Raw genomic sequence first — 25,120 nt, 5'->3', positions numbered from 1 at the left:
GGGCCAACAAGTTCATGACCATTGTCTTCGGATGATGAGATACATCAACGAACTGGAAGCTCTTGGATCCGGGCTGGACCTTGTGACCCAGATAGATGCTATCCTTAATTCTTTGCCTCCTTCCTTTAATCCGTTCATCATGAAATATAACATGAACAAATTGAATGTCAGCTTGCAAGAGCTCAGCAATATGTTGGAAAGAGCTGAAGAATTGATTAGGAAGGATGAGCCTATAGCTATGCTTGTTGAAGCTTGCAAGACAGGCAAGAGAAAGAGGAAGGCAAAGAAGCCTCAGAAAAAAGCCACTAAGGGTAAGAAGTAGAAGAAAGAGAAAGCATCGGATGCCTGTCACTTCTGCAAGAAGACCGGCCACTAGAAAATGAACTGTCCTGCCTATCTGGAATCCAAGAAAGGTAATTTCGAATCTTGTGTTATAGAAACCAATTTATTGGTAGCTTCTACGTCCTGGTGTATTAACTCTAGGCTTTAACTCATGCCTGTAACTCACTCTAGGGGTTCAAGGTAAGTAGATGGCTGAGTGAAGGATAAGTTACACTCTACTTGGGGACTACTACAACTGTTGCAGCCGCCGCGGCAATAAGAACTGTGGTGTTAATTTTTAGAGAATGAATAATTGTATTGAAAGATTGTCTTTATGTACAAAATTTAAGGAGAATTTTGATTTCTGTTTCAAAACTGTGTGCAGATGGTTATTCTGTCTTCTTTAGTAATACAATTACTATTAAAAGAAATAACAGATTCATCGCATACAGAGAACTGGAGAATGGTCTTTATGTTCTACATCCTTCTCTAGAAACTAACATAACTGAAACTACGTCGTTTGAAATCCCCAAGAAGAGAGCGCGTGATACAGTTAATCCCACGTGTTTGTGGCATTACCGACTTGGCCACATCGGTGTTGACTGAATCACAAGGTTGGTAAAGGATGGTCCTTTGGATTTTCTAACTGTAGAATATCTTCCCACCTGTGAGCCTTGCCTACAAGGCAAGATGACGAAACGACCATTTAATGGTAAGCCTAAAAGATGTACAGGCACACTTGACCTAATACATATTGATGTATGTGGTCCCCTGAGTGTTAGGACATGAAATCAACACGTGTATTTCATTACCTCCACAGATGATTTCTAATGATATGGTTACATGTACCTAATGAGACACAATTCTGAATCCTTTGAAAAGTTCAAAGAGTTTAGACAAGAGGTCGAGAAACAGTTAGTAAGAGAAATTGAGGCCCTTTGATCAGATCGAGGTGGCAAGTATCTCTCTGACGAATGCAGTGAGTTACATGCATGAGTTGAAGCCTCGAAGTCAATACACCAAGACACAAAAGCTACCAACAAGTTGGTTTCTATAACACAAGTTTTGAGATTTCCTTCCTTGGATTCCAGGTAGGTAGGAGAGTTATTTTTCTAGTGGTCGGTCTATTGCAGAAGTGACAGGCATCCGATGCCTTGTCCTTTCTCTACTTCTTGGGTTTGGCAGCCTTCTTCTAGGGCTTTCTCTTTGCCTTCCTTTTCTTGCCCAATTTGCTAGTTTCAACGAGCATGGCAATGGGCTCATCATTTCTAATCAATTCTTTGGCCCTCTGCAACATATTGCTGAGTTTTGCAAACTGACATTCCACTTGTTCATGTTGTAATTCATGATGAATGGATTAAATGATAGAGGCAGAGAGTTGAGAATAGCATCGATCTGTGTCACCAAATCCAGCCCAGATCCAAGAGCATCCAGTTTGTTGATATAACCCATCATCCAGAGGCAATGGTCATGAACTTGTTGGCCCTTGGACATCCGTGCGGTCATGAATTGTTTCAAGACCTTCTATCGAGTAGAACAATTATGCTCTTCGTACATTGTCTTGAGACTGTCCAATACGTCCTTAGCAAGTTCAATCTGATTGAATTGCCTCTGAATTGGATTATCCAAGGAGGCAATGATATAGCAGCGGGCAAGGGAGTTTATCTCCTCCCATTCTTGGTATTCTTTTCTTCGGGCCTTAGAAGCCCTATCTCCCGGATGATCCGGGGCAGGATTCTTGGCTACCTTGTCCAATTTCTCAGAGGTTAAGACCAACATAAGGCTCCTATACCAGTCGGCATAATTTGGTCCCTTCAGCTTGTTGTCATCAAGCAGCTTTGCAAATTGTTCATTTGCCATTTTCTGATAAAAGAGCAAACATCAGTCCACAACCTAATTTGATTCATGTTCATTACATTGATATGGATTTTAATCTATGTTCCATTTCCATTTATTCATCTCTGAGATTTCCCACCTTTCTCAGTGACAGAGACTACGGTTTGTCTCTAGAAATGTGGGAAATCACATAGGGTGCATGGAGCCAACAGTTCCAGCTACATAACCCCACCACCTTTCTGTGAACAATAATCAGATTTATATAAAATTAATTTCATATTATTCACCCATAAATTTTGGGAACAATTTTCCCAAAACCCATATCTACGCAAATTGGGTAGAATGCCTTCTGCCCATTTGCGCAGGTTCAGATCTGAAATAGATTGGTTCAAGATTTGAACCATGGCTCTGATACCACTGAAGTGATGAGAGATCCATCATATGGACGCCCAAATCTTGTGGAATAAAGGGGCAAATTTCAAAAATTTTTCTCACCCTTTCAACTGGGAATCGCATTCCCTATTTAGAAAATCATATTTTCAAGGATCAATCTTGAACAATAAACTGAACTAGATTTGAACCAAAAGGAGTAGGAGAGGAATATACCTGATATGGAGAAAAAGTATCTCCCAACGAAGGTGTTCACGCCTAGGAAGGATCCAAAAATTGCTCCCACTAAAGATGGGGTAGTGCAGGATGGAGCAGAATCAGTAGTATTCTTCTCCAAGAATTCTGTTCTTCACAAGAAACAGTAGGATGACACATGAGCACAACTTTCTATCAGTTCTTTCTCAAAGAACTGATGTCAAGATCGAATCTTGACTTCTCCCACAATTGGAGATCGAACTAGATGTCTGGCGGCTGCAGGAAGGAGGCGGCAAGAAAGATCTTTGCAGGGATTGTAGAAATCTTTCTTCTGTTATTTCAGCTTTGAAGAGGATCTGATTATGTGATTCTTCTAAAGGCTGCCACCCCCTCCTTCTTTTGTAATCCTAAAAGATCAGCTCCTAATCCATTTAGGAGCTGCTGATCCAAATCATATTTGGATCAGCCCTCTCTTTAGGTGATAAGGATAAACCCTTTTCTTATCTACAAATTAGATCAGCCTTCTCATAATCTCATTAGGGGGTTTCTAGATCTGAATATTCAGATCTGGTCTCTCTGAGTGGATAGGGTTAAGACCTTATCCTATCTGCTGATCCATCTTAGAATTTGCACATATTTAACTTATTAAATTAGTCCAGTTCGAAATGGGCTTTAGGCCCATTAAGCTTATGTGCTCACTTAACCTTCCTAATTGCTGCCCAGTTGGGCTTCCTTGTATGGCGTGGGACCCAAGCATTGATCAACACATCAGCCACATGGGTTCGGCCCAGCCATTGTTACAAAGCCTAGTTGAATACACTGTTATGGACAGTGCACCCCCTGAAACCCATCAAATGGGCTCTATGGGCCCAACACTTACCCTAAGTGGTCCCTGGGCCAAGCCACCTTGTAACACCCAGGGACTGTGGGCAGATGCAAGATTAGCCCATCGGGTATTATCCTCAATGGTTTTACACTTAACCTCTCAGCCCATAATGATCATACACTGCCCGACAAGAGAGGACCTCTCCCTCGGCTGCAAGGAATAGTGTTGCACTCTCTACTTATATGGATCCCAGGAATTAAAACCCTTTTGCAAACATTTTAGAAACCATAATATAGATACTTTTACATCTCATATAAAATATACTTTGCAAAACAAATCTCAACGATTGAAATCGGCTGCCGGTAGTCTTGGTTTCCATCTGTGAGAGTGCATCCTTGATCATTACCTTTCTCTAACAAAGGGGCTGATACTATCACTTTGATCACCCACTCAGATGAATTCTCAAACTGTCCAATAGCTAGGTTTTGACCCCCACTAAGGATCAAACTGATTGGTACATCAAAGACAGTCCAATCCGACACCTAGTGTAGTATCATAATTGAGTCTAGGTGTCGGGTGTAACTTTCCAGTTTCGCCCATCAATCTCCAAGGTCTAGGGCAATACTGGAAATCTGGTCCAGTTCGAAGATTCAATTAATACTACACTGTATGCGCCTAGGGTCTCACCCTAGTAGCTGAGATAGGCCAGCCCAACCGACTTGGTGGTACAACAGTGTTAGCCTTATCAGGATAGGTCTCCCTAGATCGACCCACTGGCTGTGAACATTCTAAACTAACACGAGTCTCATTAAGTGTCCAGTTTAAGGGTATTACATAGAAACATACCAAAGGAACATGAATCAAATGTGCACTTTTATTTATTTACAATAAACTCATAAAGTACATCATTCTGATTGAAGCTAAGGGCATACAAAACTGTCCAACAGTTTTAACCTAAGGGGAATCAGCGGAAAAAGATTCAATAATTCTAGCTATCTCAATTATTGTTATTTTTGTTTAACTGTTTTCACAAAGGTTATTGGTATCATTAATTGATATGGAACGCAATCGTACCTAGTCGGTTAATGATAAGTGTTGATCGAATGCTGGGTTCGGTCAACTAATTTAGGAAAACATGAGGTTTATTATGGTTATCCTAATAAATCCTAAGGTTAAATACTTGAATTGCAAGACTACTGAAGTTTACCTATGATCGATGACCAACTGACTCAATCTGAACCCTTGGATCATAATTCTATAGGACTGAATTTTTCTTGTTAATTGTTATTTTCTATTTTGCATTAATTATTATTTTAGAAATTTAATCATTTGAATTTCCCACTCTTTAAATTGCACTTTTGGTTGAGAAATTACTAGCCCCCTGTGGGATTCGACCTGGTACCGCTATTACTACAAATTTATTGTAGGGTGGGTTGTCGAAGCCCAGGACAAGAGCATTGGACCACTGTGAAAAACATACTAAAATACCTTCAGAGGACAAAAGAGTTTTGTCTGGTATTCGATGGTAGTTCACTACTGATCCTTGGGTATACTGATGTAGATTTTTAGTCAGAACCAAATGGTAGAAAGTTTGCATCTGGTTACATCTTTACTATGGGGTCATGTGTAATAAGAAGAATAGTCCACAACCCAAGCCGAGCACATTGCTGTAAGTGAGGCTGCCTAATGAATGAAGGTGTTCATTTTGGAATTTAGAATTCAGTACATCACACATTATGGGCTGAGAGGTTAAGTGTAAGGCCATTGAGGATCATACCTAATGGGCTAATCAAGTATATCTGCCCAAAGTCCTTGGGCCTTCATAATATGGCTGGACTCAGGGCCCATTTAGTGGTTTACTATATTTAGCAGTGAATTCGGCCAGGCCTTGTAACAGAGGTAGGCTAAACCCAAGTGGCTGATGTATAGATCAATGATAGGGTCCCACGCCATACAAAGAGAGCCAAGCTAGCCAGCATTAAAGAGGAAGTGAGCTAGAAATCTTAATGGGCCTAAAAGCCCATTTTGAGCTAGGTTAATTAGATTAATTAAATAGGGGCAGATCTGGGATTTGGATCAGCAGATAAGATAAGGGATTATCCATTTGACGGGTTGTCAAAGCCCTCAAAATTAATGCTACTCCCACAATAAATTTGTAGTAGTAGTTGTACTAGGTCGAATCCCACAGCGAGCTAGGGAAATAATTTCTTAGCCGAATGCACAATGTAATAGAGTGGGAAAATTAAATAATTAAAATTTCTAAAAGAACAAGAAAGCAATAGCAATATCAAACAAGGGAAATCAGTCTTACCGAATTCTGATTCAAGGGTTCAGATTAATCAATTTGTCATCGATCATAGGTAAACTTCGGTAGTCTTGCAATTCAAGCATTTAACCTTAGATTTATTAGGATAGCCATAATAAACCTTGTGTTTTCCTAAATCAGCTGACCAAACCCAGCATTCGATCAACACTTATCACTAATCGACTAGGTACAACAGCGCTCCATATTAACTAGTGATAGCATTAAACTTTGTGAAAACAGTTAAACCAAAAAAGCAATAATTGAGATAGCTACAATTATTGAATCTTGTTCCATTGATTCCCTTTAGGTTAAAACATGTCAATACATTGTTCAAAGGCTGTCACGAACAATTCACCCAGAAAGATATTAACATAATTGCTACTTGTACCACTATTCGTGACAATTACGGATCACCGAACCATGGATAGCAGTAAGAAAATCAACATTAATTAATTTGTCAGACTAATTAACATTAACATCCATAGAGAATAAGCACAAGAACCAATGAATACTTGAATTAAAAAGCAAGAACTTGAATTAAATACAGAACCTCACGATGACACAATCGAACCTCCCTCCTTGAACCAGAAAAGAAAAGCTTAGCTGCTCCTGATTTTTGAATCCTCTAGGCTTTGCTTCTCAGAAGGCCAAACTGATCTTTCTTGATTGAGTTGCTTGATTTCTTCTGAATTGGTTGAGTGCTGGAAGCTAGTCCACCCCCCCCCCCCCCTTTATATAGCTTTAGGAGGAGGGCTGTTTTCCAACTCCCATTAGGAGATTATCCTCAAAATTAGAAAATCCTAATTACATCTAATCCTATCCTATCCTATCTAGTAATCTTAATCTCTTATCTTCCTAGGATTACAATTGGAATTCATATCTGATAGGACTCTTCATTCTTGAATTCGAGTTGGGCTTCTTCAATAACTTGGGCCGCTACAAGGCTTTCCTGTGAATTGGGCTTCAACAGTGAAAAGGGCTTCGTCTTCTATGTGTATTAAATCTGTCAAAACCCAAAATATAAAGGTTGTAGGCCTATTCCTCATCTTTCCAGTGCATCTTCAATTATCCAAATCGGAGTCCGGAATAGAGAGTTATGTCCAGATTACTGAATGGTGCCGAAATTGTGCAAAATCATTTGATTAGCCTTGTTTTCTTCCAATCAACTTCTTGCTTGCCCTGAATCAAAAATCAAGAGTAATGAGTCCAATTAAGTGCTAAAATAATGAAAAAGAGTGAATATTTGGGCATAAAAATAGGGTACTTTTTAGCCTCGATTATGGTACTACACTAGGTCTCGGATTAGACTGTCTTTGATATACCAATCAGTGAGATCCTTAGAGGGGGTCAAAACCTGGGTTTGTTGGGACAGCCTAAGAGTTCATCTGAGTGGGTGATCATAGTGACAGGATCAGCCCCTTTGTTGGACAAAGTGAATGATATATATATATATATATATATATATATATATATATATATATATATATATATATATATATATATATGCACTAGGTCTCAAAATGTTTGCAAAAGGTTTTAATTCCTAGAATCCATGTGAGTAGAGAGTGCAGCATTGCACCTTGCAACATAGTGTTTGATCATTATGGTTGAGAGGTTAAGTGTAAGGCCATTGAGGATTATACCTGATGGGCTAATCAAGCATATTTGCCCACGGTCCTTGGGCCTTCATAAGATGGCTGGACCCAAGGACCATTTAGTGTAAACGTTGGGCCCATTAAGAGCCCATAGAGATGGACTTAGTGGTTCTCTATATGTAGTAGTGAATTCGGCCAGGCCTTGTAATAGAGTTTAGGGTAAACCCATGTGGCTTATGTGTAGATCAATGATAGGGTCCCACGCCATACAAAGAGAGCCAAGCTAGCCAACATTAAAGAGAAAGTGAGCCTAAAAGCTTAATGGGCCTAAAAGCCCATTTCAAACTAGGTTAATTTGATTAATTAAATTGGGGTGGATCTGGAATTTGGATCAGAAGATAAGATAAGGGATTATCCATTTCCACTTAAGGAGTCCAGATCCAAATAAATATTTGGATCAAAAGTAACTCCTAATTTGATTGGGAAGGCTAATCTTTATCTGCAGATAAGATAAGGGATTATTCTTATCACTTAAAGATTCCAGATCCAAATAAAAGATTAGGATCTGGAAACTCCTAATGAGATTAGGAAATTGTTTCTTTAAGGCTATAAACAAGAGAGCAGGGCAAACCTTCAAAACACACTCATTGAATACGGGGAAAAGACAACACAATTAGATTGATCTTGCCTTCTCCTCTTTTTCTTCCTTCTCTTGCCGCCCTACCCTGTTCAATCTCCAGTTCTTGATTGGATCAAGAATCGATCTTGATATTGATTACTGCCAGAAGAAACAATTTAGAAGTTGTGCTCACTGTCCCATTCGATTCTTGCTAAAGAATCACTAGTTCTTGGTGAAGAATTACCTGTTGATCCTGCCTCATCCTAAGCTGTGTCGTCTTCAGTGGAGGGAGGATTTTGTACTCTCGTTGGGCGTGAACACCTATGTTTGGAGGAGCATTCTTGTGTAGATTCGGTATCAGGTATATTCCTCCCTTAATTTGGTTTCAAATTTCATCCGGTTTGTTTACAAGAACGCACCTTGAAAATGCAGTTTTCTAAATTGCGAATAGGATTCCTGGGTGGGAGTAAAGAAATTTTTGAAATTTCGCCCAATCTTGCTGTAGGGTATGGCCATCCATATGATGAATCTCTGATGTGTTGCTCATTGTGACACTAGCAAGTGCACTAGCCGTTCAAGTAATAAAGTAGAGAGTGAAGTATCGTTCCCACGAGGATTTAGGAAACAATTACCAATACTAAATTGAGCACTTCTTATCTGATCAACAAATAAATCAAAACTCTAATGAAAGCTAAGAAATCCTAAATTAAAATCTATCTAAATCATTGGCCCAATTGCCTTCAATTCAGGTTAGAAGAGTAAGCAGTAAATGTCAATCTCAGAATTCAGCAATCTATCAATTTGGATCATTCGAATAAATCATGATTGAGCATTGGTTTGGTGAAACCCCAAGGTCATGAACAGCCTCTCTCAAGCGCATGTTCATCCTATGCATGAGTGACGGTTCTTCTATCTCTAGCAAGAATCTAATCCCCATGCATGCATTTCTTCAAACACTTCTAAGGCATTAATTAAAATCTGAATTGATCACCAACTGAATTGTGCAAGTTATCTCTAACCTTGCACTCAATTCAGTTTTTGAATAGTAGATCTGAATTCCTAGAGTCTCTCTCAAGCACTCTAGGAATTCCAAGCTGTAGATTAATTCGCCCAATCTGAAAATTGCAGATCTGAATTCTCTTTCAAGCAATTCAGATCATGCAATCTCGGATCTGAGAATTCAGATCTGAGTTTTGAAGGTTAGTTGGCCGAATTACTCTACAATCACACCCTTATTCAAGAAACTTCAAGTACAATACATGACCATTTGAATGAATAAAAAAGAATTAGATTGCTGAATTGAAATTTTACAAGCTGAAATACATCAAGGAAGAATGGAAACAAGGAGAAAGAAGAAAGAAAATATACAAAGAAACTGAATTCAAATCAAAAGAGAATGAAACTACAAATGATTTATTACAAAAGATCTTTGAATCACAAACCCTCAATTTGAACTCACCTTCTTCTTCTAGCTTGCTTGTCTTGAACTTCCTTCAGCCCTTCTTCTTCTTCTTCCTTGCGCCTAGCCTTCTTCTCTTCTCTTCTCTCAAGGTGGCCGAACCTCTAAGAGTGGGAGAGCCTTCCTCTCAAGCAATTGAACCCCTTCTCCCCTCCTAGAGGCCTCCTTATATAGTTTTTCAAGGGGGCTCTTGCCCCTTCTTGAAGCCTCTAGAATGGGGTGTATTACACCCCTCATGAACCTTCTAGAGTGCTCCCTCCTTCTCTTCAAGAAACTCCTAGAAGTTGCCGCCCCTAGCTCCCTTTGGGCTGCTATTTGGGCTACAACTTAGCTTGCTTTTGAGCTCATGTGGGCTATATTCTAGGCTGTTATTTGGGCTAAAAATGGGCTGGGCCGAAATTTCCTTCTTTGCTAGGCTTCTTCCCTTGGATTTTCCAAAGAGTTTCACTTGCTCTTCTTGGGCCGAATGAAATTCTCTTGCTCTCATGGCTGGGCCGGGCTGAACTTGATAAATTTTGGGTTTTCTTTTCTTGCTTTTGCCTTATTTTTGTTGATTTGGCTCCCCCTGAAATCTTTCTTGCAATCAAGCTAAACTAGGGCAAAATCTAATTAAACCAGCATAAAATTTCATGCAAAAACCTCATAAAATATAGATAAATTGTAGGTTCATCAAATACCCCCACACTTAAGCTTTTGCTTGTCCTCAAGCAAAGACATCAGCCATAAACTTAACATTCCCCCCTTCTGTTCTCACCATTTACCTGGTGAACTTTTTAAGATAGAAATGCATTGAGTAGTCGGGGAACTTTTGTAAGTGCTCAACTCTTATTCTTGTAAATTACCATTTAAGATATGTATCAGATCCGAGGAAAGGAGAATATGAATTTCATCATAGTGTAGCCTTCACTCCTAATTCATATATAAATCAGCTCCTTAATTGTCAAGGTTAATAATCAAATTTCACTAAGTTTCACATCTGTAACTAAATCTCAATGAGAGTTCAACTTTAGAGTGCCCCTTTGAACCTCGGTTGTCACCACAATTACTTATTTCTAATGGTGAGTGCATCTTATGCTCCATCTCACCCTTTTCTTCTTCTTTTTTTTTTTTTTTTTTTTTTTCCGGTGTGAGTGCATTTTATGCTCCATCTCACACACTTATCTCTCCCTTTTTTTTTTATTTTTTTTTTTTGGTGTGAGTGCATCTTATGCTCCATCTCACACTGGTCACTTACTTGAGGTAGGACTCATGTTCTGAGCTGATAGTTTTACTATTCAGCTCAAAATAGCGGAGTCAATTTGGGCTTTTGAACCTTCTTTGCAATTATTGAACCTCAAGAATCAACACTTCAGATGTGCACTAGCTTTCTTGACCATTAACAATGAAATCAAGGGCTTCCATACACATGAAGATAGTTAGGGCTAGTCATGCTGAAAAGCATATTCAGCTCCCCTTTTCTCATGCATATATCAAATTAAGTCATTCACAAGAATAAAAACTTAACAAGTACATCAGTCTCCCTCAACTCATTGAATTCCTTCTTAAAAAAAATCATCAAATAAATAGTAATGAACTTGAGGGGTTCCAATCTTTTTTGGTTGTCATTGCCTGCATATGTGTGTTGGGGTGCATGAGGTGCATGGTTTCAGCCCCCATACCCTAGCCTCGGGCTCACTCCCCCACACTTAAGATGAACATTGTCCTCAATGTTCCTAGTGTTAGGGAGTCACAATAAAACCAACAAGAGAAATTCCAAGTAAAGAGAAGGGTGTATAGAGGACTTCCTGAAGATTAATTTCCAGATATGCAAGAGTTCTTTTGGTGGGAGCCTCTTTTGCTAGAATTTACTTGCAACAGAGATCAGAAGCTTTGTTCTAACTAAAAATAATTTAAACCAAATAATAAAAAAAAGACTACTATTCACAATTCAAAAGAATGTAAGTAATCCTAATCTACTAGCTATACAAGAAAAATTTACAAAGCCAAGTAATTAATAAGACAAACCAAAGTCATTTGCTTCACTCTTTTTCTCTCTCTCTCTCTCTCTCTTTTTTTTTTTTTTTTTTTATAAACAAGAAAAACAGAGCCCCATTACTGAAAACCAGCATTCAAGTGTGAAGTAGATCATTAATGAAAAAGAAAGCTAGCTAAATTAGCAATAGATATTATTACACACTATTCTAGACTAAATAGAAGTAAACATATCTAACATCTACTATAATCAGATCTAAAATCAATTGCTGAATTTAGTATCTTTAGGCTGCTCTTCAGGCTCTTAATAGAATCAGACCTGAAGTCTTAGCTTTTGAGAACAGTCTTACAAAAAAAACCTAACATCAATAAATCTGAATTATGATGCAATTAGGTTTGAAATAAGTCTGAACTCAAGAGTTTAAGACTTCTTATTTCAAGTCCCAACTTATATGTCTTGTATGCGTCAATAAATTGCAGAGACTTGAAATTAGATCTGCAAACTTTCCTACTGAGAACAGTCACCTTTGGATATGAGTTTAGATCTGAAATTACAGTAGTCATTTATACTGAAATCAGTGGTTACTAGCATTCAAATAACCACTGATTTTAGATCATAACAGATTTTGATTATTAAAAAGGGAATCCAAACCAGCAATCTTATTTACATTCCTTAATTATAGCATCTAAATTCAGATACAATTTATCTGAATTCAAATATGCAATTAACAAACCATAAAAATTGGAGTCTGAATTGAATATACTTATTGAAACTATTGCACATCACCATTTACATCTGCTATACTGTGGGCTGCTATTCAGAGCTGAATTGTCAATGTGCCTTCAGAGGGCTTAAATTGGGTTACAACCAGACCTGAGCCAGGTTTGGATTCAGGTTTGTAAGCCATGCAAGTGTATGGCTTCATAATCTTGAAGACTTCTGTGACCTAAAATCAGGTCTGCAATGCATACAACCTGTAAATTCAGCCCACAGTTAGTTCAGCCCATGTTTTGTTTCAGATCTCATATCAGCCTCTATCAGTCCATATCAGCCCAAATCTGTCTAGCTCAAATATATTAAGCTGTTCAGTCCACAAATTTACAGAAACCTGAAATCAGGTCTGCATTATTTGGCATTATTACTGCTACAATTTAGCAGTGTTGCAGAACAGAACTGAGTCCATTTCAGATCAGATCTCAAAGCAATCAGAGCTGGTCATCTAAAACTTTGATTTTACTAATGGACATCCAAGACTATGTGCAAGAGGTTTAAAGCAGAAACCTGAAATCATGATGGCTCAAATTAAGTAGTTGCAGAAATCAGGTCTGCTAACTATATACTGTAAGCAGCCCTGAATGCTAGTATATTACACTCATCCAGTTCAGATTTGGTGCAAGTGGTTTAAAGCTAGTAAAATCAGTCCACATATATGATTATCAGCCCACAGATATAACACAAACATCAGTCCACAGACAAACAATCAATCAGATCGGATGAAAGTAATTTAAAGGATAAAAACATCAGTCCACATATTGCCTCATGTCATCAGTCAGTCCACAGTAGAAATCAAGTGCACTCTGATATCATCACACATTGCTACTATTTCATCAATGATGCAGATCTGATTTTTACACATTTTTGGTATACTGTTACAAGTCCACATCAATGAAGCATCAATGAAATATACTGGAATCATAAATCAGATCTGATGCATCAGATTGCAATGTGACATATTGCAATTTTTGGTACTGTTAATAACTGAATTCAGATCTGAGTTCTGATCTCAATTGCCCTTCTTTGCTATCCAACTATTTTTGGGGGCTGGAAGATGTATAATAGGGTGAATTGGGGTGATTATGGCTCCCAATTCACCTCATGATTGCATCAGTTTAGGTCTGAGTTCTGATGAACTCAGATCTGAAATGTTGCAGATCTGCAATATCAGAAGAGAAGTCTGAAATAGAGAATTGTGTGGAGGAGCTGCATCACATTAAAACTATTGAGGCATAAAAAATTCTCAGATTAAATATACTTTTCTTCAACCAAATCAGCTCAGATAGGTTGGAGTACAAGTTATTTAATACAGCAAAGTATGCCCTGTATCCTGCTCTGTTCACAACCCCAATTCAGATCTAGGTGATTGCAGATTCGAATTTTTTTTAACCATGACTATCCAATTGTTTTTGGGAGATAGTAGATTTTTTGTAGGGTGTATTGGGGTGAAGATAACCCCCAATTATCCTTTAAATTTACATCAGTTCAGGTCTGAGTTCAAGAGAACTCAGATCTGAACTGTTGCAGATCTGCTACAGCAGAACTCAGATCTGAAAGTTCTGAGTTCTGATCCGAATCCTTGGTTTCCATGGTTCTTTCTCTCTCTTTTTTTTTTTTTGGTGTCTAAATATATTGTTTTTTCCTTTTTGTAATGAAAGAAAAGAATAATAAAGGGCTGAGAACAGATTTTTTTTTTTTTTGAGTATTGCAGTTCTGCTATAGCAAAGTTCAGGTCTGAACTCAAGTCTGAGTTCGGATCTGAAATCTCAATTGCCTTACCTTCAGTTATTGCTACCAAATTGTTTTTGGGGAATAGCGGAAGTGCCCTAGGGTGAATTGGGGTGGTGATGACACCCAATTCCCCTCAAAATTGCATCAGTTCAGGTCTGAGTTCAGAGGAACTCAGATCTGAACTGTTGCAGATCTGCAATAGCAGAATTCAGATCTGAACTCAAATCTAAATTCTGATCCGAATTCTCAATTGCTCCTCTTGTTGTTCAAAAGATCTCCCCTTTTTTTTCATTTGTTTTTTTCTTTTTGTAATGAAAGAAAAAAATAATAATAAAGTCTGAAACACAAGCAACTCTTTTCGGCTGAGTGCTGCAAATCTGAAATCTGCTGATCTGAGTGCCGAATGCAACTCAGATCTGCAACACTCATGTTTATGTGAATTTTTTTCTTTTTTTTTTTCTTTTTGAAGGGAACAACACCAAGATTGAATAGAAATCAAATATGCCTTTATTAAAATGAAACTGAAACCAGAAAAAGAAAGTAATCTACTTAAGAAAGAAGAAACATAACTACAATAGTACAGCAGTTGCAGTCCAAAGCTAAAATGTAAAGTTAAGCAAATTAAACCAACTATGAATGCAATGCTGAATGATACCAGATTAAGAATGCTCAATGTTTCCTAATATTGCTTCTATAAATCCCCGGCAACGGTGCCAAAAACTTGATGTTTTGCTCATTGTGACACTAGCAAGTGCACTAGCCGTTCAAGTAATAAAGTAGAGAGTGAAGTATCGTTCCCACGAGGATTTAGGAAACAATTACCAATACTAAATTGAGCACTTCTTATCTAATCAACAAATAAATCAAAACTCTAATGAAAGCTAAGAAATCCTAAATTAAAATCTATCTAAATCATTGGCCCAATTGCCTTCAATTCAGGTTAGAAGAGTAAGCAGTAAATGTCAATCTCAGAATTCAGCAATCTATCAATTTGGATCATTCGAATAAATCATGATTGAGCCTTGGTTTGGTGAAACCCCAAGGTCATGAACAGCCTCTCTCAAGCGCATGTTCATCCTATGCATGAGTGACGGTTCTTCTATCTCTAGCAAGAATCTAATCCCCATGCATGCATTTCTTCAAACACTTCTAAGGCATCAATTAAAATCTGAATTGATCACCAACTGAATTGTGCAAGTTATCTCTAACCTTGCACTCAATTCAGTTTTTGAATAGTAGATCTGAATTCCTAGAGTCTCTCTCAAGCACTCTAGGAATTCCAAACTGTAGATTAATTCGCCCAATCTGAAAATTGCAGATCTGAATTCTCTTTCAAGCAATTCAGATCTTGCAATCTCAGATCTGAGAATTCAGATCTGAGTTTTGAGGGTTAGTTGGCCGAATTACTCTACAATCACACCCTTATTCAAGAAACTTCAAGTACAATACATGACCATTTGAATGAATAAAAAAGAATTAGATTGCTGAATTGAAATTTTACAAGCTGAAATACATCAAGGAAGAATGGAAACAAGGAGAAAGAAGAACGAAAATATACAAAGAAACTGAATTCAAATCAAAAGAGAATGAAACTACAAATGATTTATTACAAAAGATCTTTGAATCACAAACCCTCAATTTGAACTCACCTTCTTCTTCTAGCTTGCTTGTCTTGAACTTCCTTCAGCCCTTCTTCTTCTTCTTCCTTGCGCCTAGCCTTCTTCTCTTCTCTTCTCTCAAGGTGGCCGAACCTCTAAGAGTGGGAGAGCCTTCCTCTCAAGCAATTGAACCCCTTCTCCCCTCCTAGAGGCCTCCTTATATAGTTTTTCAAGGGGGCTCTTGCCCCTTCTTGAAGCCTCTAGAATGGGGTGTATTACACCCCTCATGAACCTTCTAGAGTGCTCCCTCCTTCTCTTCAAGAAACTCCTAGAAGTTGCCGCCCCTAGCTCCCTTTGGGCTGCTATTTGGGCTACAACTTAGCTTGCTTTTGAGCTCATGTGGGCTATACTCTAGGCTGTTATTTGGGCTAAAAATGGGCTGGGCCGAAATTTCCTTCTTTGCTAGGCTTCTTCCCTTGGATTTTCCAAAGAGTTTCACTTGCTCTTCTTGGGCCGAATGAAATTCTCTTGCTCTCATGGCTGGGCCGGGCTGAACTTGATAAATTTTGGGTTTTCTTTTCTTGCTTTTGCCTTATTTTTGTTGATTTGGCTCACCCTGAAATCTTTCTTGCAATCAAGCTAAAATAGGGCAAAATCTAATTAAACCAGCATAAAATTTCATGCAAAAACCTCATAAAATATAGATAAATTGTAGGTTCATCAATCTCCAATCCCTTCACTAGCATGGTTCGGCCATCCATATGATGTATCCTAATCCTTTCCATCAGTGGTATCAAAGCACTAGGTTCAACCCTTGGACTGAACCAAATCAAATTTGAACCAAAACTCAAATTGACAAGAACTAGTCTAGCTGATTTGAGCAATTAGCAGAAAACTCTAAGATATTGATTCTCAGAGTGGGTGAATGATCTGAAATTTTGGTGAATATATTCTAATATATTATAGAATTGTTCTATTATGGATTCTTGAAATCTTGGGCTGAAAGTGTGATGGAGATCAAAATCTTGTTGGTGGAAAGTTTTTTGTACATTGAGTTAATTATTTTGATTATGTGGTCTATAATTAATTATTTTTCTTTTCTAGAAAGAATGTATTAGGTTTTTTTTATATAATAAATAGAAATTAGGATTTTTCTATTTTTTTACATTGGAGAAATTGATGGAGCATGCGGAAAAGACAAAGCTTGTAGATGGAGATTGATTTGCAAATTGTAGTTTCATAGGGTTGCAGTTTTGTCCAGTTTCACAATTTTGTCCAATTTTTCTAGTTTGTCAAGTTTTTGTCTAGTGTGGGTTGTAGTTTTGTACAGTTTTGTCCAGATTGATGTACAACCCTAGTTGTTTATTTATGTTTATTTGTTGTTGACTTTCTATTTTGATTATAAATCATAACTGAGAATTTCATATCATTAGCTATGTAATTGAACACCAAACCCTAGGCCAATTTGACCTAGTTTTGGTCCCATCTTGTTGAGCCGAACCTATGGTTCTTTGAGGTCTGACCACAGGCCCTTGGGTCATGGTTTAAATGACCTTAGCTTCAATCCAATTTGATGTACTTTTGATATTTAGTGTAAATAAATAAAGTGCATGTTTGATTCATGTTGTTTTGTATAATTTTGTGTAAGACCCGAAAACTGGACACTTAATGAGACACGTGTTAGTTTTAAATGTTCACAGCCATTGGATAAGTCTGGGGAGATTTATCATGCCAATGCTGATACTGGTGTGCCGCCAAGTGTTGGAATGGCCTATCTCGGCCACCAGGGTAAGACCCATGGCACATGTAGTATGGGATTACTCGAATCCTTGAACTGGACTAGATTTCTAGTATTGCCCTGGACTTTGGAGATAGATGGGCAAAATTGGAAAGTTACACCTGACCCCTGGATTTGATTATGACACTTCACTAGGTGTCAGATCGGGTTGTTTTTGATATGCCAATCAGTGAGATCCTTAGCGGGTGTCAAAACCTGGGCATGTTGGGACAGTCTGAGAATTCATCTGAGTGGGTGGTCATAGTGACAGGATCAGTCCCTTTGTCGGACAAAGGTAATGATTGGGAATGCACTCTCTCTGATGGAAACCAAACTTCCGGTAGTTGATTTCAATCGTTGGAATTTTGTTTTGCAAAATTTATATATGATATATATAAATACGGTTTTGAAATGTTTGCAAATGGTTTTAATTCTTGGGATCCATGTGAGTAGAGAGTGTGGCACTGTTCCTTGTAGCCGAGGGAGAGGTCCTCTCTTGTCAGGCAGTGCTTGATCATTAAGCGCTAAGAGGTTAAGTGTAAGGCCATTTAGGATAGTACCTGATGGGCTAGTCTTGTACCTGCCCACAGTCCCTGTGTTTTTATAAGATGGCTTGGCCTAGGGACCACTTAATGTAAGTGTTGGGCCCATAAGGTCCATTTGATGAGCTCAGGGGTTTACTGGGATTCTCAGTGAATTCGGCTAGGCCTTGTAATAAAGGCTGGGCTTTACCCATGTGGCTGGTGTGTAGATCAATACTTGGGTCCCACACCATATAAAGCAGCCCAACTGGGCAGCAGATTGGAAACTAGTTAAGCACTGAACACTTAATAAGCCGAAAGCCCATTTCGAGCTGGGCTGATATGATCACCCATCTATGGGGCGAATCTGGGATTAAAGTTGGCAAAAGGATTGGGCCTTTAACCTTATCCACTCTAGGAGACCAAATTCAAATCAGATTTGAATCTGGTAAACTCCTGATAAGATCAGGAGTAAGCTAACTAAACCTGCAGATAGGATTAAGATCATCCCCTATCCAATTACTAATTTGGATTGGGATAACTCCTAATTAGGAGGTTTCTTAATCAAGAAGAAAAGAGGAGAAACCCTAAGAGATGATAATCAGATTTCGAACCTAGAGTTTTGTGCAAAAATTATCCTGCGAATTAAGATTAGATCTCATACACACTCCGAAAAGAAGAGAAGAAAATTTCATCTATCTTCACTTCAGGTGTTCTCCTCCAGCCACTACCATTTCTTTCTTACAAGATTCGATCTTTGAAGAAGAAAGAAATTAAGAAATTGGTTCTTTACATCAGTTTTGCAGAAAAGACTGAAAAGATTTGGTGCACAGAGTTTCCAATGGATTCTTGTGAAGGATTTAGTGTGTAAATGCACTTTGCTGGTTCTGTTCCACATACAACGGTGTCATCTTCAGCAGTAGCGGATCTTGGTATCCTCTTTGGGCGTGAACACCAACTTTGGGAGATACTGCTTCTCTGGAACAGGTATAATTCCTCCCTACCCTTTTGGTTCAAATCTGGTTCGATTATGGTTCAAGTAGGATCCTTGAATATTGTATTCTAAATTTAGGAAATATGATTCCCAGTTGGAAGAAGGTAGGAAAATTTTTGAAATTCGCCCACCCATTCTGCAACCTTTTTGGCATCCATAAGATGGATCCTACCATTCTTTCAGTGGTATCAGAGCCATAGGTTCAAATCTTGAACCAAAAGAAAATCAGATCTGAACTTGTGTAGATGGACAGAAGTTGTTCTGCCAAGATTTACGCAAATTTTTTCTTTATTTCAAGAAACTGTTTCTTGTTAAGGGCGATTGATCTAAAATAAATTTCTGTTAAATCCAAAATTTATTTAGAACTATTCTTTATTTATTTTGATTTAATGGGCTATTCAAACCTGGATCGGATTTAATGGGCTTGTACTTAAAGATTGTCTTCATGTACAGAACTTGTGAAGAAATTTAATTTATGTTTCTAAACTGTGTGCTGATGAATATACTGTTTATTTTAGTAATATGATTACTGTTAAACGGAATAACAAAATTCATCGCATGTGGGGAACTGACATTACCAACTTGGCCATATCAGTGTTGACCGAATCACAAGGCTGGTATGGTCCTTTGGATTTTCAAACCGTAGAAAATCTTTCCACTAGTGAGCCTTGCCTCCAAGGCAAGATGACTAAATGGCCATTCGACGGTAAGCCTGAAAGATGTGTAGGCACACTTGACCTGATACATACTGACGTATGTGGTCCCCTAAGTGTTAGGACACAGAATCAACACATGTACTTCATCACCTTTATAGATGAGTTTTCACGATATGGTTACATGTACCTAATGAGACACAAGTCTGAATCCTTTGAAAAGTTCAAAGAGTTTAGATAGGAAGTCGATAAATAGTTAGAGAGAGAAATTAAGGCCCTTCGATCGGATCGAGGTGGTAAGTATCTCGCTGACAAATTCAGAGACTACATAAAGGTCAACGGGATAGTGTCACAATTAGTTCCTCCTGCTACACCTCAACTCAACAGTGTAGCAGAGAGGTCCAGGATGAGAGATCCATCCCATGGACGCCCAAAGATTGCGGAATAAGGGGGAGAATTTCAAAAATTTTTCTCTCCTTTCAACTGGGAATCACATTCCCTATTTAGAAAATCATATTTTCAAAGATCATTCTTGAACCTTAAACTGAACCAGATCTGAATCAAAAGGAATAGGAGAGAATTATACCTAATACAGAGAAGTAATATCTCCCAACGAAGGTGTTCACGCCCAAGGAGGGATCTAAAGACTGCTCCCACTGAAGATGGCGCAGTGCAGGATGGAGCAGAATCAGCAGTGTTCTTCCCCAAGAACTCTGTCCTTCGCAAGAATCAGTAGAATGGTACGTGAGCTCAGCTTTCTTTTCAATCCTTTCTCAAAGAACTGATGTCAAGATCCAATCTTGACCTCTCCCACAACTGGAGATCGAACTGGCAAACAGGGCGGCAAAAACAGGGAGGCAGCAAGAGAGTATTCGCAGGGTGCAGAATTCTCTCTTGTTGATTTCGGCACTAAAGAGGATCTGATGTATGTGTATGTTAAAGGCTGCCGCCCCCTCCTTCCTTTTGTTAACTTAAAAGATCAGCTCCTAATCCCATTAGGAACTACTGATCCAAATCATATTTGGATCAACCTTCTCTTCTAGTGATAAGGATAAATCCTTATCTTATCTGCAGATTAGATTAACTTTCTCCTAATCCAATTAGGAGGTTTCTAGATCAGAATCACATTCAGATCTGGACTCTCTGAGTGGATAGGATTAAGACCCTATCCTATCTGCTAATCCATCTCAGAATTCGCCCCTTTAATTAACTAAATAAATAGCCCAGTTCGAAATGGGCTTTAGGCCCATTAAGCCTATGTGCTCACTTAACCTTCCTAACTGCAACCCAGTTGGGCTTCCTTGTATGGCGTGGGACCCAAGCATTGATCTACACATCAGGCACATGGGTTCGGCCCAGCCTTTGTTACAAGGCCTAGTCGAATACACTGTTAAAGATAGTGCACTCCTTGAAACCCATCGAATGGGCTCTATGGGCCCAACACTTACCCTAAGTAGTCCCTGGGCCAAGCCACCTTGTAACAACCCAGGGACTGTGCGCAGATGCAAGATTAGCCCAACAGGTATTATCCTCAATGGTCTTACACTTAACCTCTCAGCCCTTAATGATCATACACTGCCCGACAAAAGAGGACCTCTCCCTCGGCTGCAAGGAACAGTGTTGCACTCTCCACTTATATGGATCCCAGGAATTAAAACCTTTTTGCAAACATTTTAGAAACCATAATATATATGCTTTTATATCTCATATAAAATATACTTTGCAAAACAAATCTCAACGGTTGAAATCGGTTGTTGGCAGTCTTGGTTTCCAACAGTGAGAGTGCATCCCCGATCATTACCTTTGTCTGACAAAGGGGCTGATCCTGTCACTATGATCACCCACTCAGATGAATTCTCGGATTGTCCCAACATAACCAGGTTTTGACCCCCGCTAAGGATCCACTGATTGGTACATCAAAGACAGCCCGATCCGACACCTAGTGTAGTATCATAATCGAGTCTAGGGGTGAGGTGTAACTTTCCAGTTTTGCCCAACAATCTCCACGATCTAGGGCAATACTGGAAATCTGGTCCAGTTCAAAGATTCAATTAATCCCACACTGTATGTGCCAGGGGTCTCACCCCGGTAGCTGAGACAAACCACCCCAACCGACTTGGTGGCACCACAGTGTCAGCCTTGTCAGGATACGTCTCCCCAGACCGACCCACTGGCTGTGAACATTCTAAACTAACACGAGTCTCAATTGTCCAGTTTAAGGGTATTACACAGAAACATACCAAGGGAACATGAATCAAATATGCAACTTTATTCATTTACAATAAACTCATAAAATAATCAATTTTGATTGAAGCTAAGGGCATACAAAACTGTCTAATACTTTCTGTGATAGTGGCTTTGTCAATGGGTCTGCTACATTTTCCGTTGACGCTACCTTCTGAATCCGGACGTCCCCTCTACCAACAATTTCCCGCAGTACGTGGTACTTCCTCTCGATGTGCTTTGACTTCGAGTGGGCTCGTGGCTCCTTAGCCTGAGCAATGGCTCCATTGTTGTCACACAACAATGGGATGGATGATGTGTCGGATGGAACTACTCCCAACTCATGAATGAACTTCTTCATCCATACGCTTCTTTGGCAGCCTCAATTGCAGCAATGTACTCGGCCTCGGTCGTGGAGTCTGCAGTGGACCCCTGTTTGCTGCTTTTCCAGCAAACAGCACACGATCCTATCGTGAAAATATATCTAGATGTAGACTTTCTATCATCGGGGTCCTTCTTCCTCTTGTAAATCCATTTGCAACTGATTGCTTTTACCCCGGAGGGCGGATCTACTAGAGTCCAGACACCATTGGTTTCCATTGAGTCTATCTCTGCTCTCATGGCCTCCACCCACTTCTGAGAATCTATGTCCAACATAGCTTCCGTGTAAGTCACCACCTCGATCTGATCGAAGGGCCTTTATTTCACTCCCTAACTGTTTCTCGACCTCTTGTCTAAACTCTTTGAACTTTTCAAAGGATTCAGATTTGTGTCTCATTAGGTACACGTAATCGTATCGTGAAAAATCATCTGTGAAGGTGATGAAATACACTTGTTGATTTCGTGTCCTAACACTCAGGGGACCACATACATCAGTATGTATTAGGTCAAGTGTGCCTATACATCTTTCAGGTTTACCGTTAAATGGCCGTTTCGTCATCTTGCCTTGTAGGCAAGGCTCACAAGTGGGAAGATCTTCTACAGTTAGAAAATTCAAAGGACCATCCTTTACCAACCTTGTGATTCGGTCAACACCGATGTGGCCAAGTCGATAATGCCACAGACACGTGGGATTAACTGTATCACGGGCACTCTTCTTTGGGATTTTAGCCGACGTAGTTTCGGTTATGTTAGTTTCTAGAGAAGGATGTAGAACATAGAGACCGTTCTCCAGTTCCCCGTATGCGATGAATCTGTTGTTTCTTTTAATAGTAATTGTATTACTAAAGAAGATAGAATAACCATTTGCAAACAATTTTGAGACAAAAATCAAATTTCTCCTTAAATTTTGCACATAAAGACAGTCTTTCAGTACAATTGTTCATTCTCTAAAAATTAACTCCACGGTTCCTATGGCCGCGGCTGCAACAGTTGTAGTAGTCCCCAAGTAGAGTGTTACTTCTCCTTCACTCATCATTCTACTTACCTTGAACCCCTGCAGTGAGTTACAAGCATGAGTTGAAGCCCCGGAGTCAATACACCAGGACGCAGAAGCTACCAACAAATTGGTTTCTATAACACAAGTTTCGAAGTTACCTTTCTTGGATTCCAAGTAGGCAGGACAGTTCCTTTTCCAATGGTCGGTCTTCTTGCAGAAATGACAGGCATCCGATGCTTTGTCTTTCTTCTGCTTCTTGCTCTTAGTGGCTTTCTTCTGAGGCTTCTTTGCTTTCCTCTTTCTCTTGCCTGTCTTGGCAGCTTCAACAAGCATGGCTACAGGCTCATCCTTTCTAATAAGTTCTTCAGCTCTTTGCCACATATTGCTGAGCTCTTGTAAGCTGACATTCAGCTTGTTCATGTTATAGTTCATAATGAACGGATTAAAGGAATGAGGCAAAGAGTTAAGGATAGCATCTATTTGAGTTGCAAGGTCCAGCCCGGATCCAAGAGCCTCTAGTTCGTTGATGTATCCCATCATCCGAAGACAATGGTTGTGAACTTGTTGACCCTTAGACATTTGTGCGGTCATGAACTATTTCAAGACCTTTTGTTGAGTAGAACGATTCTACTCTTCATACATTGTCCTGAGACTGTCCAATATGTCTTTGGCAAGTTTGATCTGATCGAACTGCCTCTGTATCGGATTGTCCAAAGAGGCAATGATGTAACACCGGGCAAGGGAGTTTTTCTCCTCCCATTCTTGATAGTCTCTCCTTCAGGCCTTAGAAGCCCTATCACCCGGACGCTCCGGGGCAGGATTCTTTGCCACTTTGTCCAACTTTTCAAAAGTTAGGACCAGCATAAGGTTCCTGTACTAGTCAGCATAGTTTGGGCCCTTCAACTTGTTGTCATCAAGTAGTTTTGCAAAAGATCCGTTTGCCATTTTTTGATAAAAGAGCAAACATTAGTCCACAACCTAATTTGATTCATGTTCATTTCATTAATCTACGATCCATTTCCATTTATTCGTCTCTGAGATTTCCCTCCTTTCTCAGTGACGGAGACTACGGGTTGTCTCTGGAAATGTGGGAAATCATATAGGTTGCATGGAGCCGACTGTTTCAGCTGCATAACCCCACCACCTTTCTGTGAAGGATCATATCCACTCATCATATGAGTTTTCCCTTTGGCCTCTGTCAGACAAGGTTCAGAGCCATTTTCACGTAAACATTTTTGTCCAGTGAGTGTTTACCCATCATATTCGTGAACGCCATGGTACTGTGAGAGATTTCCCATTTTCTGGTGAAGCCCCTCCCACATCGGTCTATGACGCCCCTATCATCTTACGAAATACTCAGACAAGCCCAACAGCAAATGGATAGCCCATTTTCTGGTTTGTTTCCTCATTACTGAAGGACCCATCCTCATGCTAATGATGGAAGGCCTTTAGAGAGTTCATAATATGAATCTCCCTATCACATGCACTCATATTAGTTGGAGGGAACAAAATTACGCCCTAATTTGATTTAGGTCAAACCAAAGTGGCTCCCACTGACTTTCAAAAAGCCAGATTTCGGTGGGCCTAGAATCGGCTAGGGTTCTGCACATAATCTCTTGATGAGGTGTGGGGCCCACCACTGTGGGATGTCATCTAATGACCAAAAGGGACACCACGGCAATGATGTGCATTCAGCCCTGGTGTGTGCAAGAGCCACTGTCAAATGAGCATGGGCCAAGTACTTATGACCCATGTACGCAGCACATCACACATCCATACATCACATGCATGGATAAATTGATCCAATCAATTAATTATCTGTAAGGCCCGTTGGAAGCCCGTTAAAATTTCATAATATTAACCATTAATATTATCTAGGTATATGGGCTGAATTAGGGTTACCCAGTTCGGCCCATATAGCTTTATCCTTTAAAATGGGTTTTTTCAGTTTTA

Source organism: Nelumbo lutea, chromosome 8 (assembly GCF_056320005.1).
Source record: "Nelumbo lutea isolate HS-2025 chromosome 8, American lotus-T2T, whole genome shotgun sequence".
NCBI classification, from domain to species: domain Eukaryota; kingdom Viridiplantae; phylum Streptophyta; class Magnoliopsida; order Proteales; family Nelumbonaceae; genus Nelumbo; species Nelumbo lutea.
This window is presented reverse-complemented; position numbering follows the sequence as displayed.